This window comes from Rattus rattus, chromosome 3 (genome assembly GCF_011064425.1).
Source record: "Rattus rattus isolate New Zealand chromosome 3, Rrattus_CSIRO_v1, whole genome shotgun sequence".
Taxonomy (NCBI): domain Eukaryota; kingdom Metazoa; phylum Chordata; class Mammalia; order Rodentia; family Muridae; genus Rattus; species Rattus rattus.
The window spans coordinates 81,964,836-81,986,112 of NC_046156.1; the positions used below are offsets into that span (position 1 = coordinate 81,964,836).

A 21,277-nucleotide genomic window follows, 5' to 3' on the forward strand; every position below is an offset into this window, starting at 1 on the left:
CTAATATTCGCTTATCAGTGAGAACATACCATGCATGTCATTTCAGGTCTGGATTACCTCATTCAGGATGATATTTTCTAGTTTCATCCACTTGCCTGCAAAACTCAGAGTGTTCTTATTTTTAGTGGTGGAATAGTATTTCATTGAGTAAATGAACCACATTTTCTGTATCCATTCTTCAGTTGAGGGACATTGGGTTGTTTCCAGCTTCTGGCTATTACAAATTAGGCTGCTGTGAACATAGTGGAGCAAGAGTCCTTGTGGTATGGTAGAGAATCTTTTGGTTGTACTATGTACAATTTTTGAGGAACCTGCAGATTGATATCCCGAGTGATTGTACCAGCTTGCAAATCCCACCAGCAAAGGAGGACTGTTCGTCTTTCTCCACATACTCACCAACATGTGTTGTTACCTGGGTTTTTTTTTTTTTTTTAAATCTTGGGCTTTCTGATTGGTGTAAGGTGAAATTTCAGGGTCATTTTAGTTTCCATTTCCCTGATGACTAAAGACTTTGAACATTTCTTTAAGTGCTTCTCAACTATTCAAGATTCTTCTGTTGTGAATTCTCTGTTTAGCTCCGTATCCCAATTTTTAATTGGGTTGATTGGTTTTTGTGGAGGATAACTTCTTGAGTTCTTTATATATTTTGCACATTGGCTCTCTGTCAGATGTAGGGTTAATGAAGATTATTTTTCCTCATCTGCAGGTTGTCGATTTGTCCTGTAGAAGGTGTCTTTTGCTTTAGAGTAGGTTATCAGTTTCCTGAGGTCCCATTTATCAACTGTTGATTTTTGACCAATGATCTGATTATGAACATTAATATCAAAACATATAACAAACCAATGAATAATAGTACAGATTTACTATTTTAGAAAAATATATTTTATTGAAAAGCATTAAAACTGTTATTGGTTACCAAGTCTCTACAGGAAATAGCTGTAAAATAGGCTTACTTACTTAATTTAAAACAATTCTTTGTTTTTATACTTTCTTTGTTCTTCTATTAAATATCTATTCAGGATCTCCCATGACATTTGATTTTCAGATCTGTATTTCCAATGATAGAACCCATCATAAAACAAGAGAAAAAGAATATGTCAGAATCAGAAGAATTATAGAAATCAGCTCTGAAATGCCTACATAGAAACTGTGGGCAAATTATAGTATCATTAGAATTTGGGCATTCATTCCTATTACTGATATCTAGAAATTCTATGAAATTAAGATGCTAACAATCATACCACTATTGACAGAACATAAATACAACTTGAATCTTCAATCACTACTATTAAATGTATCTGATGTTATGAAATTTTTTTTCTAAGATGATGAAAACACCCACATGTATCTCAGCTGTGAAGGGATTATCTCTCCCCTGGATATTTTCTAATAAGATTTTTTTCATGGCTTCTTTTAGTCTTTGCTTTCCTGTTGCAACTTATTTCATTAAAATGATCATTTTCTCAAATCTTTGAATATACACAAGTTAAAATTGTTATATAATCCAGCACAAAACCAATACATATATCTCTTTAAATATCAATTTATTTATTACTTAACAGAATTAGATTTGGAATATTTGTCACCACTACTCCCAATGCAAATAAAGGACTCTATGTTGCTTTACTAACAAGGATATTAGTGATCTAAGAAACAAGACATAAATAAATAGATCTACAGATTCAGGAGAAGATAAGGCAGCGCATACAACGAGCAGACACTGCAGAGTATCCGGACACAGCACTTTAAGCATGGAGATAATGAGGGGCCAAACTGAGAGCAGAGCATTTCAGCAATGACAGCAGCAACTGGTGCAAGCACTATTTCACACAGAAAGAACGGACACAATGGATTTCAATGGGGAGCTAGTCCAGCTGGAAGAATTCTGGGGATGTTAACACGGTTTCTGAGGTCTAAGCCAAGAGAAAACCAACCAACTGAGCTGAAGTTTTACAAATGAATAGAGCGGAACAAGGGGAGCTTGGAAATCACAAGGCTTCAGATTTACCCTGCTTTGAATAAGAGGGTATTGTGAAGAAAGGCCTGCCAGGATTTGGCTGATGATTTAAAAGGGATAATTCTTTGTGTAATATTATCATGAACCATATTAGGACAAAGGTTTGTACAAGGAAGTGCTAATAGTATTTCAGAAATTAAGGAATCAGAATATGGTTAAGAGTGGCTAGAGTTAGATATATTTAAAAGAGAAACACAACAGGTTATCTGATGCATTCAATGTTATGCAATAACAGAAAAAAATAAAGGAAAAGTGCAGTATAAAATTCTGTCCTAAAGATTTAAAAAAATTTAGACAGTGAGATGGATTACATAAACATAGAATATTGGAAGAGGGATTGTGGGGGTTGAAGAAGGCACAGTTAAGTTTGTCTTAAGCCCACATGTAGTATTTGTGTCCACAATTATATAGGCAGTTTTGGAAATCATAGTCTCAAGTAGGAGATACATACTTGGTAGTCATTACTGACACTAAATAAAGAAAAGTAGGTGAGACTAGCATAAGAGAATGGAAGTAGAGAAAACGATACCTTATCAAAAATGGACCACATAATTTGAGAGTTGAGAAAATAAGATAGGTGTCATAAATGTAATGAAACTCTAAGGACTTCATCACAAGTGTGAAATGTGGTATACCCAAAGTAACCAGTAACCAGGACTCAGGAGCCATTTGTCTGCTTCTGTGACAGCTTTTCTATCAGGCATAGTCAAGTTAGGCCAGTATCTGCTGGCAGATTTCCAGACCTGCTGATGCACCGAATGTTAAGAGGGGGATACACTTGAAGCTTAAGGCAAGGGGCTCAATGTTCTGTTAATCTTAGAGAAAGGAACAGAGAGGCCTCCAGATAGGAATATATATTCAATGTATGTCTGTCATTGTCTCTGCTGGCTTGTGGCTTTGTTTCCCACAAAACCGTAAAGTATATAAAACCTAAGAGAATTAAACTCCAGGCTTCCACAGTATTTACTGGACAGCCATCCATATTTTTAACCTTTTCTCTGAGTCTTCTTTCCATCTTTACTATAATCATCCTGACTCTACCCTCAGAGGACTGCTTGACTTTCTACTAGCCATGCTGGTACTACCAAGTGTCACAACTGCCTCTGAGTGGTAAAAAGCAAGAGACAGAATGAATGGTCATAGTTAGCAAATGGAAGCTCATGGTGCCCTACACTAGAGCAGCTATCTCAAATTCGTACAAGCAAATCTTGTCCAGAGTCAGGTGAAAGACTGAATACAAAGCAAACCAATATAAATGTATGCATAAACGTGAAAAAAATTTAGAAATGTAAAGAATGATATTTAAGTGAATCAATATACTTTCCTGAGCTTTCGCTCTCTAATTAGATACTTTTAAAGTCACATTCAAGTAAAAACAAGACTACTCAAGCCAAAACTTGCAATGCTTTTGATATGACTTTGACAATAGGAAACTAAGAAATGGCCATGTAAAGCTGAGATTGAGTGGGACATGTGCTGGAATGGAGACATAATAGCAGCCAGGGAAGAAGAATGTTTAAGGTTATTGTTGTCATCAGATGAACAATGATGCAGGTTTATTGTATAAAGTTGTATGAAAAAAAGCTAATCCTTGCAGGGGCTTTTATGACCAAACTTTGCAGAAAACCCATTTTTTAGCTGGGAGTTAAGATTCTTGTTAACGTATGTGCCTGAACATGGAGACAGGCTTGCCTTTTCCATAGCTTTGAGGCACTGGTGTCCTTGATATGGTTTGAAGTCATGTGATGAGTATTTATTCACACAAGGGTTCTCTCACGCCTCACCATGCACCATCACCGATTCAATTTAATTTTCTAAGCAGTTAATGCTGTCAAGTCAGAATATATACTACATATATATACTTCAGTGCTGGCAAAAATAGGAAACAAAAGCACATACGACTTTTGTAAGAATCTTTTTCCAAAAGAACTTGACCTATGTATGTTTGTGTGTGTGTCCATTTTATATATATATATATATGTATATATATATATGTATATATATGTGTGTATATGTGTGTGTGTGTACACATAGATACATAGATGGAAGAAATATTCACACATAAATATTTTATGTAGAAAACAAAGTTGGAAATAATGTAACTAGAGTGTATTTATATATGAAATTCTCAAAAAATTAAAAATATAATTTAAAAGGATGAAAAAAGAAAAAGCCATATGTATAAAAAATAAGGAAAAGGTACAAAAATTTAAATGAATACAGAGAAAAAAGAAAAAACTGCAAATTTTGATCAAGACTATCATTTTTGGTTTTACATTTAAAGAATCCTACTCTTTCCTTATGGATTTTAGTTTATAAACATTGCAAATGATTGCCTATATGCACATATGCATACAAAGACAGTTGTATACTTGTATAAATAAAATAAAATGTACATGTCACAAAATAAAGCTATGTAAGAAAATCAAAATATTTTATCTACTTACACTTCCATCTTCATTCGCATTCCTGAAAATAAATTACCATAATTAATTTAACATATATTTGTCCAAATTTGACTATATATTATATTAATTGTGTGTAGAAAATATGATTCTCTGGCTATTCCCACTAATTTTTCACAAATTTCTACTCTCTCTAGTTTTAATGAAAATTATGTGTTCATTTTTTACTGCCATGTAATAGAAAGCAGAACATGTAGTAACACTTTACATACACATTATCTCACTGAAACACACATATTGTTTCTGGTTTTATTGCATGAAAATTATACCCACATCAAAATTGTGACAGCAAGTATAGAAGTGAACTTTCCTTGATCCCATAATTTCCAAATCATATATAAGATTTACTCAATTGTTCAAATTACTCTATAAACATTCATATTGATTCAATTTTAATGATTAGTAAATGAGTTTGAGAAAACTAAAATTATGTTTTCAGATCATCAAGTTTCAGATGGAGTCACAGTGTTCTGTATTCAAAAATCTTTGTTGTAAGAAAATTATTGGTGTGGTCCAGCGTGTATGTATTGAATTCAAAATAAAATGATCAAATCTTCCTTTTCAGACAGACTGAAGAACAAGCAGATATTAACTGTCATTTTCAGTTTAAATTTGGTTACTACCTTCTTACATATATTTTGTAACATACTGGGTATCATTCAGATTTACATGTTTCTTAGTTTTTTTCTACAAAAAATATTATTCTTCAAATTTATACTCAAAACATAATATTTTAATACTAATAACTAGTCTGGTACTCCCAACAGTATATTACAGTCTTTCATGAATAGATTTTTATTAAGTACTTCATAATTCACTTTTCTTTTCAAATAAAATGAAAATAAAATGTGAAAAATATAGACTTCTACCACATGGGTGACTTTTATCACTGCTGTTGACCAGAGTGGAACCAATAAATAGATGAGCACAATGCGACCAAGCAAAAGCCTGTTTGACAAATAAAAAGTGGTGTAACTGCGAAAGAAAAAGAAGAGTAGAATAAGTCAAGTGAGCACTTGGGAGGAGAGAAATATAAATGTCCATCTTGGTTGTTTGAAGGAATGTCTCACATGGGCTCAGTCATTTGAATGCTTTGTGTCCAGTAGATGACATTATGTGAAGAGATTTAGGAGGTCTGGACTTTCTAGGAGAGGAATGCCATACAGAGTGATCTTTGAGAGTACAGTAGAACAGTATCCCATTTCTAGCTCATTCTTTTTGTTTCATCCCTGAAGTTAAAGAGGGCGATCACTCAGCTTCATGCTTTTGCTAGCATGCCTGCCACTTGATGCTGTACCTCTTACCAACCATGATGCACTCTTATCCTCTGGAATAGTAAGGCAAAATAAATTCTTCTATAAGCTGTCATGGTCATAGTATTTTATCACAAAGAGAAAAGTAACTAATATGGAAGTTATTTTCAGAAAATGGGTTGACGCTCTAGAGAGGCTGGTCATGTCTATGTGTTCTTTTCTTCTTTTTTCTCTTATTAATTGGGGTTACAAGACTGAAGCATTAGACAAGAGTAGTTAACTAGTACAAGCAAGGCCTAATGGACCATTCTACTAACAGCATGGAAGACTGTAGTGCCCTAAGAACAGGGAGGACAAACTCAAGAGGTTTTTGAAGATGCGCTTTGTGGTTGCTTGAATGAAAGTGTCTCATGATCCAATATGTTTGAATGTATGGTCTAGAATTATTGGAATTATTTGAATATGGCTCATTTGATGAGCTGTGTCACTGGGGGTGGGCTTTAAGGTTTCAAAGACCCACACTGGCCCAGCCCATGCTCTGACAGCTGTCTGCAGAATCTTAGTCACTGCCCTCAGTACCATAAGTGTTTGCTCCCTGCCATGATGATCATCGACTAACCACTTAAATCTGTAAGCAAGCCCCAGTCAAATGCTTTCTTTTATAAGAGATGCCATTTCTGTGATGTTTTGGCAAATACTCTGATTGCCTTTTGTCCATATCCTGAGAACCTGCCTAAGAAAAAATTAAAAGTCATTTTCCCCTCATAGACAAAATTACAAGATAGTATAAGAATTTTTTGTTTGTTTGTTTGTTTGTTTTCTCCCAATAGAAAAAGGCTTGTTTTATTTTAATGACTGATCCGTGTGAAACCACAGCCACGCTACTATGTACAAACATAGGGAAGCTTTTTTTCTTGGTCTCTTCCTACTTGGACAGAGTCTTGATGATCTCGTCCTTCTTGGCCTGAAGGCTCTCCTCCCGGGGCTTTCATGCTTCCTTGGTGTTAGACCTGCGAGCCTCAGCCTGGTCAATCAGTAGATTCTTAGCAGGCCTTTTCTGCCTTTAGTTTGTGGATATGCTCCATCACAATCTGCTTTGACCTTCAGGTACAGGCTGTGATACATATAGCGGTCAATCTTCTTAGATTCATGGTATCTCCTGAGAAGCAGTGCAGGATCCTCGTCCTTTTCATCCAGGTACCCTGCCTCTTCCCTATGCCCATATGCCTGCCCTTCCATCGGGCCAAGGTGTTTTTCTGGCAGTGAGCACAGGAATGGACAGTCACAGGCTTCCAGATGATCGGCCCATGTTTGATCAGCTTCCTGATCTGCTGGCAGGAGTTGGCATTGGCAATTTAGTTGGTCTGATTGGGGTCCAACCAGACCTTATTTTTACCATAACAGAGGACACTGGAGGCAAGTCTCTTCTGTAACCTGAGCATACTTATGGGGATAGAGGGTTTATGGACCGGAAACTGGGAAAGGGGATAACATTTAAAAATATCAGTTTGGAATCTGCCGTATCACAGTTGTACATGTCTAAATCAGAGACCATTAATATTATTCTGTAATGCTGTGGATTCAAACCAAACCTGTCATGCAAAACTCGGCCAGTCTGCTGGATTGTTATATAATAAAGCTGTGTTCTCTAAAGTTGTGGTTGCAAAAATCAGTTTAAAAATATTTATCTCAAGAAAAGATATCATAAGGTTGAATCGATGTTTTGGTTTGTACTGTTTGTCATTATGAAGATCTGCAAAGAAAATATATCTATTCCCTTTGACAACAGGTATGAACTGCAAAGAGTTTCTTGTTTGGTGGTTAGACCTCATGTCCAATTATCCTTCTCAGTGTTGGGTCTCCATGTGGCTTGAATACAGGCAGATCTTATACATGCTACCGCTGTCTCTATGAGTTCCTCTTGTGGTTGGAATGCTTTAGAGTTTGAGAGTCACCTACCACTGCTGGCTCTTACAGTCTCTCCACCTCTTCTTCAAAATAGATGCCTAATACTCGAGGGGAGGGTTCCGATGGAGGCATCCCATTTAAGATTGGATGCATATTCTGTGAACATTGTTCAGTTAAGGATCTCTTTGTTACCTCCAATGTATTTCAAACAGCTTCTCTGATGAGGGATAAGGGAGTCACTATCTGTGAGTTTAGCACTATGTCGTTAGGAATCATTTCTTTACTATTTTCTTTTGGCAGAACATTAATAATAGGTTTTTCCTCTAGGCCAATAACATTTCTACTTTCAAGACTGTGGTCATTTACTATTGTCAATGATGAGTTCCAGCTCATGAATTGGACCTCAAACCCAATCAAAAAGTGGTTGAACACCTTTTCTATTTACACCAGTACATCTTTTAGGCAGGTCAATATTGTAGGTCCCAGGGTTTGTAGCTGGATGATGTTGATGAATACATTTTCTGTGCAGATTATCACCTTCCAGCATCATGAGAACTAAATTTCTTTGATTAAAACATATGAGTTTGGGACAGCAAGATGTCTCCTTATAAATGCATTGATGGCTATGATGGTTTGTATATTCTTGGCCCAGAGAGTGGCACTATTAGAAGGTGCAGCTCTGTGGGAGTAGGGCTGGCTTTGTTGGAGTAGATATGTTACTGTGCCTGTGGACTTTACGATCCTCATCCTTACTGCCTGGAAACCAGTATTCTGCTAGCAGCCTTCAGATGAAGATGGAGAACTCTGAGCTCTGCCTACACCATGACTGCCTGGATACCGCCATGCTCCCACCTTGATCATAATGTACTGAACATCTGAACCTATAAGCCACTCCCAATTAAATGTTGTCCTTTATAAGACTTGTCTTGGTTATAGTGTTTGCTCACAGCAGTAAAACACTAACGAAGACAGCAGCCAAATCTTTGTTCTATACCTGTATTCTATACCTAACTTCATATTATTGAAGGAGACAACCAGTTGCTAAAAGTTGTGCTTTTACTTCTGCATATGCTGCATAGAGTTCTTGCCTCAAGTGTTTGCACATACATGCACATGCACACTTATATACCATATACTACACTTACACTGAAAATAAAATTAAGAGATATTTTTAAGTAAGTACAACATCTGATTGTGAACAAGGGTATTGACCTAAACCTTATTAAGATCGTCATGCAGTTTCCTAGTTATTCTTTCAGCCATAAATATATAATAGTAAATAGATAGGTCCACACTTCCAAAATGAAATGAAAGATGCAGCCACACTTATAAATTCTGTGACTTCAGTAAAGTTTCTGTGTCCATTTATCTACAGTTTTTTGTGTCAGGTTTTTGCTTTGTTTTTCTTCTGTTCTGTTTTGTTTTGTTTTTGATATTTCAAAGGCTGAATTACTTTTGGTTTGAATATTCTTTGAATTCATTGTTATTTGACATAATAGAATTTTGGTAAATGTTTTGAAAGGTATCTAAGGAATGGCTTAGAAGCAGAGAATTAACTTTCATGACTTTCCTTATCTAATAATTCTCTATCTAATCCTTATTCTTCAGAATAAATCCCTCCTAAAATTCTCTACATTCATCCTATTTCTATAAACAATGATTGAGAATGTTACAGTTATTGATTTTGAGTGAGCAGACATAATAACATTTATTTATGTACTAGATATTATATATGGTAAAAGCAGAGAGGATTTTCAAGTACAATGTCAGCATGAAAATTTAAGAGAGACAATCTTCAAGTTCACAATTAATTTCCTACCGTGAAGCAAAGTAATCCTTACTTTGCTCTATTCTCATTTCAAGTTTCCATTGCACTCTCAAAGCTTTCTGTATCTTATTCAAGTGCCTTTCTGCTAATTTCAGTTTCAAAATTAAAGATGTATGATTAGAATTTTAGAAACACATTAGGTTAAATTTAAAATTCAAATTATAACATGCATTTTTTAACAAGCCAGTTATTGAAATGAATATATTCTTTATCTGGGCCAGGAGTTAATATTTTAAATAGATGCTGAACATAGTTTCCTTATGATCACAATTCTCCAAAGGGGGGGAAAGACATTTGGCATGAAAGCTGAAAGCCTCTAATTTTGAATCTATACATGATACATAATTCTTGTGTATTGCTGTCACAGAATGACCAAGCAGGAGACGTATACTGTGGTTCTAATGCTCCCTTTGTCTTTCAGGTAAAAGAGGATTCAGAGATCAGGAGTAAAGAATGCCTGAGACCAATATTTTTCTATGTCGGTGTAGTGACATAGGACCAAAATATACATCTGTCCTCTTCACTTCTTCCCCTGTCTAGGACTTTAGTTTCTCTTGCTCTGTAAAATCATTGACCAAAGTCAATGCAAAGAATTTTTTTTACACTTCTAAGACACTATCCATTTTTGAGGGTTGATAATTCAAAATTGTTAGCAAAGACCTAGATGCATGAAGTCAAAGATAGATCATAAGAAAACACTACTTAATAGCTTGCTTTTTCCTGCTTTATGCTAGGAACTTTTATACAAGGTACACTCACCTACTCAGGATTGGAACTGTCCACAGTGGGCTGATCTATCCCATATCAGAGAGCAAAACAAAAAACAAAACAAAACAAAAACAAAAACAAAAAGAAAAAGAAAGAAAAGAAAAGGAAATGCCCAGCAGCCATACCCATGGAAGGTATCTCGAGGAAGTTATTACTAAAAGTTGACATGCTTATGCTTTCTGAGTGTGTTAACTTGATAACCAAGATTATCTCTTACATACATAAGACACAATAAAATACAGGAATTTTACTTGACAGCAGTACTGAAGACATAATTACAATTGTAATAGAAAGATAACGTGAAAGTTATAAACAACTTTGATTAAGAAAATGTGCTGTTGAATTTTAAATCCAGTATATTCATAAGGATCTGGCAATAATGTGTGGTACTAAGACTACTGTCTACTACTCGGCACTAGTGAAGTTGTAGATGTTAGAGGAGATCCTAAAACCACCACTTTACTAAACCAGCACAATAGCTAACTACATCCAAGTCTTTCTCCTAGTAGCCACAAAAAAGTATCTTTACCCTCATCAAGGAAACTTCCCTTTGCAACACATGGGAATCATAACAGAAAACTCTGATCAATTAAAACGCAGAGCTTTGAAACTCAGTACCACACAGTACATCTAGAGAAAAAACACTGTATGTAAGGCTCAGGGAAAAATGAGGAAGATGGGGCGGAAAGAATGCAAAAGTCCTAAGCTACAGCAAAAATATCATAAAGATCATAAAGTCTCCACTCTATAAGAACAGCAGGCAACTAAGGAATGTTAGAAGAAAACTCCAGGGAAGAGTACACAAGTTGGTTTCCAATACCAAGTGGTCAAACTTGAGCATTCATACAAGCAATATTACCTAAGTAAGCAGACTATATACACTTATAAATGTATGTATATTTTTAATGATAAAATTAGAAACATAAATTTAATATATATACTGTTTTATATACATGTTTTATTAATGTATATATACAATATACATTAGATATATGCATATCTGAGATAGCTGCTGAGAAGTAAAATTATTCAAATGCAGAAACACTTAGTGGATATTGATATATATATATGAAAAAAGAGGACATAAATTTAGAGGTAACAAGGAGGTGTATGGTAACATTTGGAGGAAAAAAGTAAAGGAGAAAGTGATGTGAACATATTATAACCTCAAAAGAAAATAAATTAGAACAAATAAACAAAGTTAAAATGTATTGATAAGTTACATGGTTGCCTTTTCTCCCAGAAACAATACCCTTCTGAAGTGAAAGTTATCAAAGGATCTGCTGAGAAAATGCTAGCATCTATAAGTAATCCCTGAATTACCTTAAAATATATTCTTAAGCAATTTTTGATCACCAAAATTCAACCATATCATTAATCTTATATTATCTCCTCTTATGTATACAATCCCCAGAGTCATAATGCACATAATACTGTATTTTTTCTCTTTGGATATTTTGCATCCCTTATGAAAACTAAGAATTACAAGGAAAATTTATTATTGTACATATACACTAAAATTATATATTCATACATGAGGTAGTTGCTGAGAGATCAGATTATTCAAATGCTAAAGTACATAATGGATATGTTCATGAGAAAATAGAGTAAATATTTGAAGCTTATACTTTCTCTACACTGAAAGACGCATAACTTACCAAAGTATTGTACATTCAGTTTCCTTTTTTGTAAGTAGGGCTATTTCCTATGACATAATTTATATGTATGCATACGATATTCTACAGATAATGTTCAATGCAAATGAAGGTTTTGTTCCAAAGGGAATGAAAGACAGTTTATTCTAAACCAAATACAAATTATGTTGGCCTGAGAATTATGACTGAATTTGCCTTGAGTGGAAAGCTATATATATATTCATTCTGGTCGCTGAACAAAAATGAAGCCAGAAATAAATATATTTATCAAATAAATTGTTGATTATATCATATATATATACACCAAGCAAATGGTGGAAATATATGATATAGTTTTCTTAATTCTATCTGATGATGTTCTTAGTGTTTGGGTTAATGGAAACTACTGATTTGATTACCTAAAGTAATGCAATCAAATATTTTACTTAGTAGTTACAATGTATATATATATATATATATGTATATATATATATATAAAGATTTATAGCAAATAGATTTAAATAGAAATAAAGATATACAAAATAAGTTTTGTTTGAAATTTTTAATATTCTTCATATGCAGGAATCAGTCTCAGTCCATTACATTATCAAAATTCATAATTTCACCATATCAATTTCACACATAAAAGTATCAATGCACTTAATTATCAAACATTTTGGCAATAAATACATCATTCTCATTTTACATGTGTGTATGGTTATAGTTATAATGATATAAAAACAGGAATGTTTTCTGCTTTCTAAATTTTGTTTCCTATTTGCAGTATTTCTTTTTTTTTCTTTTATTAATTATTTTATTTATTTATATTTTAAATGTTGTCCCCCTTCCCAGTTCTCCCTCCACTAACCCCAACCCCTTCCCTTTGCCTCTAAGTGGGTGCTCCCAGACCCACTCCCACCTCAATCCTCTAGCATGTATCTTCTCTGGGGTATCAAGTCTCCACAGGACTAAGAGCATCTCCTCCCACTGAGGCCACACAGGTCAGTCCTCTGCTACATATGGAGTTAAGGCCACAGACTAGCCCATGTGTGCCCATTGGTTGGTGGTTTAGTCCCTGGGAGCTTGGAGGTGTCTGGTTAGTTGATACTGTTGTTCTTCTTATGGGGTTGCAATAAACTTCAGATCCTTACTCTTCTATAGGGGTTCCCGGGCTCAGCTCAGGATATAGTGTGCCAAATCAAGTTACAACTATCTTACACTTTACATTTAAATCAGAGGAAGATAACTGTTTTTTTTTTAATAACAAAGTAAAAGTATGTGGCTGTATAGTTCAGTGGTTGAATTGTGCTGAACACTTTGGTTCAACCTCTAGCACCAAGTCCTATTCTAAAACAAAAAGATAGGCACGCCTCAGTATTCTCTTCTTTTGCTCCCTGTATATTAGACAGAATTAAGCTTCAGACTGTGAATCACAGTGTTCTGTAGTTATATTTATTAAATGATATATTACTTTGGGTACATAATATAAAACTGTCTACCCTTGATAGCATCTACCATCTATAGGAAAAGTGAACATGTATGTGCTGGAGCATTGTGATAGGGTCTGCATGTACCATATTTTAATCATGGTGACTAAGCATGTGATGGTCTATCCTTGTGTCTGTAAACTTGTATTCCTCTCTTCACAACGTTTTATTTTCTTACTTTTTACTTCTAACTTTCAGCCATTCTTTCTGCCTGGCTACCAAAATCACTACTGAAATATCCAATGTGTGACCTATATGAATGACAAGTCCAGATAACACAATTCACATCATGCCTCCAGACTGTGGATACAGCCAGAGCCAGGTTACTGTATCCAAAATATGGGGATGATGAGTTTATAATAAATTCTGTTCTGCCTCAGCTGCTTCTCAAGCTTAACTTTCTTTTTTCAAATTGGATTTTTTCAATTTATATTTCAAATGCTATTCCCTTTCCCGGTTTCCCATCCATAAGCCTTCTATCCCATCGTCACGTCCCCTTGTTCTGTGAGAGTGTTTCACCCTCCACAACCATCCCCCTTCTTGCCTCCTTGCCCTCACATTCCCTTACACTGGGGTTGGAGGGGGAGATCCAGCCTTGGCAGGACCAAGGGCTTCTCCTCCCATTGGTGCCCAACAAGGCCATCCTCTGCTACATATGCAGCTGGAGTCATGGGTCTGTCCATGTGTACACTTTGGGTAGTGGTTTAGTCCCTGGGAGCTCTGGTTGTTTGGTCTTGTTGTTCTTATGGTGTGGCAATCCCCTTCAACTCCTTCAAACCTTTCTCTAACCCCTCCAATGGGAACTCTGTTCTCAGTTTATGGTTTGCTGCTAGAATTCGCCTCTGTATTTGTCTTGCTCTGGCTAAACCTCTCAGGAGACAGCTATATCAGGCTCCTGTCAGCATGTACTTCTTGACTTCACCAATATTGTCTAGGTTTGGTGGTTTTCTTACCAGAATAGGATACACATAGAAATTGTTCTAGACTCAATTGTTAAATGATGTTCAAGAGGAGAGGCAGAAGATATATCTAAAACATTAGTCCCCATACCTGTTTGTAATACTCTAATGTTACTAAATCTTTGGCTGTTAATATCAGAATTTCCAGAGATATCTTTCAACATTATACTCCAATTGATTTTAATATTAAGATGTATAAATACAGTCTAGGCTGATGTATATATCAGTCATCATTTATGCATTTTACATAAATACTTAGTTACATTGAATTGATTCCAGACAGCATCAACTATTCTGTCTCTCCTATTCTAAAACTGTTTTTGGATAATTTGATGGAATTTGTTTAGATGCACTATGACGCATATTTGTTCTTTCAGCAAACATACTTTTTTAAAAATTTTTATTAGTTATTTTGTTTATTTACATCTCAAATGTAATTCCCTTTCCTGGTTTCCCTCTGAAAATTCCCCATTCAATCCTCCTCCCCTCCCCCTCCCCCATGAAGGTACTCCCTCATCCACCCACTCACTCCCAACCAACTGTCCTAGCATTCTCCTATGCTGGGTCATCAAGCCTTCACAGGACCAAGGGCTTCCCCTCCCACTGATACCAGACAAGGCCATCTTCTACATATGCAGCTGCAGCCATGGGTTCCTCCAGGTGTACTCTTTCGTTGGTGCTTGAGTCGTCCCTGAGAGCTCTGGGGGGGGGGGTCTGGTTGGTTGATATTGTTCTTCTTCCAATGGGGTTGCAAACCCTTTCCACCCCTTTAATCCTACACCTAATTCCTTCATTGGGTCCCCATGCTCAGTCTGATGGTTGACTGCAAACATCTATGATAAGTGATTATGTCAATAGTTTTTAAATATGAATAGCATTCCATTGAATCATATATAAATCTGAAATATGATGCTTAGCACACATACTTAATTAAACATCATCTTTCAAATTTATATATGATTCAATGGAATACTATTCATAAATTTAACAATTATCCATATAATCACTTATCACAGAAAGCTAGAGTCCTATACAAGAATGTTTGCACACAAATCAAGCAAAGCAAAACACAGAAATTAACTATGTAAGCAACATTAATGTTACTATCAAAGAATTATTCTAGAGAAAAAGTAAATCATAAACTACCTGAAAATCAAATTTATATGAATATCTGTTCAGTTATTAAATGAAGTGAAGTAATTATAACTGCATTGTAAAGATGCCAGCAAAATGTTGGGCTGAGAAGATCAGTAAAAAAAAATGACCAATGAACACTAGTAAGAATAACTCTGACATTTTTGGAGACAAGTAAAAGGGCTCATGTACTCACGCTTCTATAAAACCAATAAGAAATCCCCCCCCCCAAAATATCCTGGTGATGTTTTGCAATAACTTTCATGCCTCCCTTCTATATTTAATGCATTCAACAAGGAAAAATCACCTACCAAGATTTCTTCTATGAGGCAGAAACAACAGAGCAGACTTGTTTATGTAAGGGATTCTTAGATGAATGTTTATAGTGTCTTGATGTAGGACACTCTACAACTTGTGCCAAAATATAGAAACATAAGAAACAGAGCTAATCTGTAGTTCCACTGACACATTTCAAAGAAAATAAATATGTATGTTTCTACAAATGTAAAAGATAACCTCCCTAATTGGTCATCAAATAAAAGGTGGCCAGTGAATACAGTCAGCCCTGAAATTCTATGCACAAAGGGAATACTACAACACACACACACACATACACACACACACACATATATATATATATATATATATATATATATATATATATATTCAAACAAGTGGTCCATCAATTTGAGAGGAAGTTTTGAGAGATATGGGAGAAGTGAATGACCACAAAAATAAGTTGGGTTGCATATAGAAAGGGTTGGGGGTAAAAAGAGAAATGTTAAAGTATTATATTTATATTTTACTTAAAATAATATATAAAATCAATCTACATATAAATAATAATAGGCATGCTATGTGATCCAGTAATCCCAATCCTCAATGTATGCAGGAACAATGGAATCATCATGGTAACTAAATGTTTTACTTCATATTTATTGTAGCATGACTTATAAAACATAAAAGGATCTTCTTCCCCTAACCGGTCTGTCTTGTCTGGCCTTAGTGGAAGAGGATGAGCCTAGCCTCACAGAGACTTGATATGCCAGAGCAGACAGATATGGGGAAGCTTCACCCTCCAGAACAACATCACAGGACACGTGACGTTTGTAAAGGGAATAAGTATAACCCAACAGACAGGGGATTATGTTGTGGCATTGGTTCACCTTGTCATTATTTGCTGGTCTTCACTGGGCTTTGTTAACACTGGCATTGCGGATCATGCCATTTGGCAGAGCCTCTTGGTTTCCTCTGGATCAAACTGCCATTGCTTATTTCTGAATGGTGTTTGGAAGTGGATTGCGCTACTGTCCCTGACTGTGTGAAATTAACTGATTATTTCCTGAGATCAAACATTGGAATTGCCCCAAAGAACTATTTCTAAGCAGGTCTGCACCTCCTTTGTCCTACTAACTCTTCCTTTCCACTACCTGTGGTGAGTAGTGGGCTAGAAGGGAGGTGAGAACATTTAAGAACGCTTATTAAAAGTTGCTTTGAAAAGTCTAAGCCCGCAGAAATGAATAAATGAATTAATTTGTTGGGCAGAGAAAAGGAAATGACTTAAGTGCCATTGAACTGATGAATGCTTGAAAAACATTTGTAAAACATGTTATATTTGCCCAGAAAAAGGATAAAGCCCATACATTTGCTGTAAATGGATGAAACTAAGAAGTCATTATGAACCTTGAAAGAAGCCAAATGCAAAATGACAAATGAAGTCACTTGTGTAGAATTTAAATGCTTAACTCAGATATTCAGAGCAGAATGACAATTGCCAAAATCATGAGGCTGCAGGGTTCAGTAAAGCGCAGAGATATATTGGCAAAAAGGTTCTAAGCTACAGTTGAGAGGAAAAATATTTTTTCATTTTAAACTGAAATATACATTGCAAACAATGATACTAAATATTTTCTTAAATACTTTCTCCATAAAAGACATACATGCTTACCCAGATTTGAAACTATACAATATATAAACATATCAGAGCATGACAAATTACTCTATAAGTGCATAGAAGTTTATTTGTTAAAGTTTTGGGAAGACACAAATTATAATGTAGGATATTTCTTAAATAACTAAAAGCCTGATCTATAAGAAACTAATTTTACACATAAGAATAAATGCCTACTGAAAATACATACCCGAATCAGGATAGATATACAAAATTTAAACAGAAATGAGTATAATTTTAAAAAATATACATTTACAATAGAAAGAAAACAAGGACATTATTGATGAAAGGATAAATATATCCAATTAGCTTAATAATACATTTTTCAAACAAATGTTAAGAGTTCTTACATTTATAGGAATAATTAAAGAACAAAACACTAATATTAAAATCTTAAATTTCTACTACAGCAATGAGTGAGAAAAGTAACAAGGGGGAAGTGCTTAGAATTCTATGCGGGTGACTCTACCTGAGATTCCTAGCAGCTGGATATGGAGACTGAAGTAACCACCTCCAGTACCCAGGCCAGGACTTCTAGTGAGGGAGGGAGACATCAACCCACCAACTAAAACTTTGACACAAAATTTGTCCTACCTACAAGATGTGCATGGATAAAAATGGAGCAGAGTTTGAGGGAATGGCTAACCAATGACTGGCCCAACATGAGACCCATCCCATGTGAGGGAAACAACCCCTGGCATTATTAAAGATACTCTGGTGTATTTGTAAACAGAATCCTAGCATAGGTGTCTTCCGAAAGGCTTCATTCAGCTTCAGATGGGAGAATGTACAGAGACCCAGAGCCAGACATCAGGCAAATCTCAGGGAATCTTGTAAAAGAGTGAGTGATAGAATTAAGTGAGACAAGTGTGTCAAGTACACTACAAGATCTACAAAGTCAAGTAACCTGGACTCCGGTGGGCTTCTAGAGACTGAACCACCAACTAAAGAGCACTCAGGGGCTGGACCTAAGTCCCCTGTACATTTGTAACATGTGTGAAATTTGGTCTTCATGTGAAGCCCCTGATAATTGCATTAGTGGCTTTCTCCAACTCTGTTGCTGAGCATTAGGTCTCCTGCTCCTACCTATGCTGTCTAGTTGGGTCTCAGGGAGGATGTGCCTAGTCCTGAGGGGACAGGATGTTTTAGGACAGAGTTGCCAAAGGGGGCTTCCAATTCTCTGAGGAGAAGGAGAGGCAATAATGAGGGAAGGGATTCATAATTGGGGAGGAGATAGGAGATAGGAACTGTGATCATGATGTAAAGTGAATTAATAAATAAATTAATTATTTATTAATTATTTATTTAATTAAATAAATTAAATTAATTATTTAAGAATAAAATCTATGAGATAGAGAATAAGGAAATAGGAGATCTTTCAATGTAAACAAATGAGACCAGCAAATATACAGTACTCTTACACCCAGGCCATATCCTGAACTGAACATGTCGCAATACTGCTATTTGAAAGTGTTTACTTTAAAATTTAGCTTTGAGTTTTAATTTTGATTTTAACCATATTAAAATCAGGATCATTAAAAACTGATTAATTTGTATGAGCTGCATTCCTTTGGATCCTATTATTATTTGTGGAACAGAGACAGTGTTGAAGTCAATTTTGCCTTCCTTAACACCCACCTACCGACTGTATGGTAATACAGCCCAATGTCCCTAACTAGAGTCAGGTTCATTTGACATATTCGTGATATGAAGAGTCCCAAAACAGAGTACAGCAAACATATCTGCCTGTTTATTTTATAAGCCATAGCTGTGATAATATGTTGTGTCAGAAAATAGTTCAAAATAAAACTAAAAATACAAGCACATTGATGGTTATGTTATGATGGGAGGCAACAGTACATCAGTAGCAGAATAAAACATTGAAAATCTGGACTTATGGAAATTGTTACAAAGTTAAATACTAGCAAATCAATGAAACTAAAAGCAAAATTGAGAATATCAACACAAAGGGAACACAGAACACAACCTGCTAGAAGCAAAGATACAGAGACAATGGTACTGAGATCAGTTTATAATTTTATATTAAAGAGAATTAATTATACCAAATATACACTCTGACTTTAGAGTTCAAGAAATTATATAATGAAATGTTTTTAAAGTGCAATTAATAAAAGGTAAAGATAAATAAGACTGAAACTATAAAGTAACAGAACAATAATAAAATTAAATTTCAATTTTAATTATATATTAGAATATGTTATATTGGAAATTACTCAAAACTGGGTAGTTATGAAAGGTAGATATTTATCTAGCACACCATTATATATGTGGAAAATAAAGCAGGACAGCAGCTCTTGTGAGTCCATCTGGCTAACCTTTGGCAGGTCACAGCATAGCAGGAAAGCAGGAAGGAAGAGACAAATGAGAAGGGAAGAAGCCAACAGGACCCAAGGGCAGAAATTTCTGGGAATATTTTTTTGTAACTTCTTTCTCTACACGAACCACAATATGACCTATATCCATTCTTTCCCAGGGCAGTGTGTCATTTCCATAATGACAAAAAGGAATAGAACATTTGTTAGAACACAGGGTCCAAAAATTTTTGAATGTAGGAATCAAATGATTTTGGCATGAGCAACCACCAAGACTATCATGGCTAAAGAATGACCTTTCTACACAATAGTGCTGGAAAGCTGGAGACATAAATGCTGAAGAATTATGTTGGCTTCTGAACTTTCAACACACACACACACACACACACACACACTAAAATAAAGTTGAAAGACATATAAGTCTATTGCTTATTCAGAATCATAAAAGACCCTTTAAATATTAACTATGGCCTTCTGGTTGCTGCCCTCATGGAGAGCTGAAACCCAGCTCTGAGGAGCGACTTCAGGCCTGACACCAGAGGTAAGACCAAGTTTCTACTCCAAGTGACCTGCCTGGTGAACTCAGGACACACAAAGGCAAAATTCCTCTGGAAACTGTTACTTTCACTTTCTAACTGGGGCCCAAACCTCCCTGATCCCAGCCCACAGCTCCCTGCTCCCAAAACCTGTGGGAGAGAGAGCTCATCGCCCAGACAGGTGGGCACACCTGAGACTGCAGGGCAGGAGAGACTTCCAGTACTGCCCTTCCTCACCTATATCCCTGGCCCAAGAGGAAACTGTATAGGGCCTCTGGGAAGAGGAAGATAGGGGCACTCAAGCTGCAGGAACTCTGAAGTCCAGATTGCCCCCGAATCTGAAAGGACCCAATCAAACAGTTCTCTGCACCCAAATCCCATGGGTGGGAGAGCTAGACCTACAGAGGGGCAGACATGCCTGAGAAGGCAGAGGAGACTACTCTCTGCCCACATTTCTGATTCTAGAGGAAAATGCCTAGCACCATCTGGGCCTACTGTGCACAGGGACCAGAGAGAAGGCCGAGCAGGCCTGACTGGTTGTTGCCCTCACAGAGAGCTGAAACCCAGCTCTGAGGAGCAACTTCAGGCCCAAGACGAGAGGCTCCAAGTGACCTGCCTCATGGACTCAGAACACATGCCCACAGAAACAGCTGAAGACCAGTAGACAGGAACGACTACACGGCTCATAGCAGCACACTCTGTTCCCATAACTGGCTGAAAGAAAACAGGAAAACAGGTCTACAGCACTCCTGAAAAAAACAGGACTATATGACTGTCTAATCACTGTCAGAAATAGCAGAAAAAGGTAACACCAGAGACAACATGATGGCAATAGGCAAGCACAGGAACCCAAGCAACATAAACCAAGACTACATGGCATCATCAGAGCCCAACTCTCCCACCAAAACAAACACTGAATATCCAAACACACCAAAAAAGCAAGATGTGTATTTAAAATCACATTTGATCATGATGATGAAGGACTTCAAGAAAGACATAAAGAA

General features: G+C 36.0%; 1 long non-coding RNA gene and 1 pseudogene across 1 annotated transcript; one reads left to right on the forward strand and one right to left on the reverse strand.

Moving 5' to 3' along the window:
- Positions 1-6,660: 6,660 nt before the first annotated feature.
- Positions 6,661-7,177, reverse strand: LOC116895840 (annotated as a pseudogene).
- A 303-nt stretch (positions 7,178-7,480) lies between these two features.
- On the forward strand, positions 7,481-20,937 carry LOC116896102. Its single transcript, XR_004387310.1, has 2 exons — positions 7,481-7,524; positions 20,739-20,937. It is a non-coding gene; the product is annotated as an uncharacterized LOC116896102 (long non-coding RNA).
- The last annotated feature ends 340 nt before the right edge of the window (positions 20,938-21,277 follow it).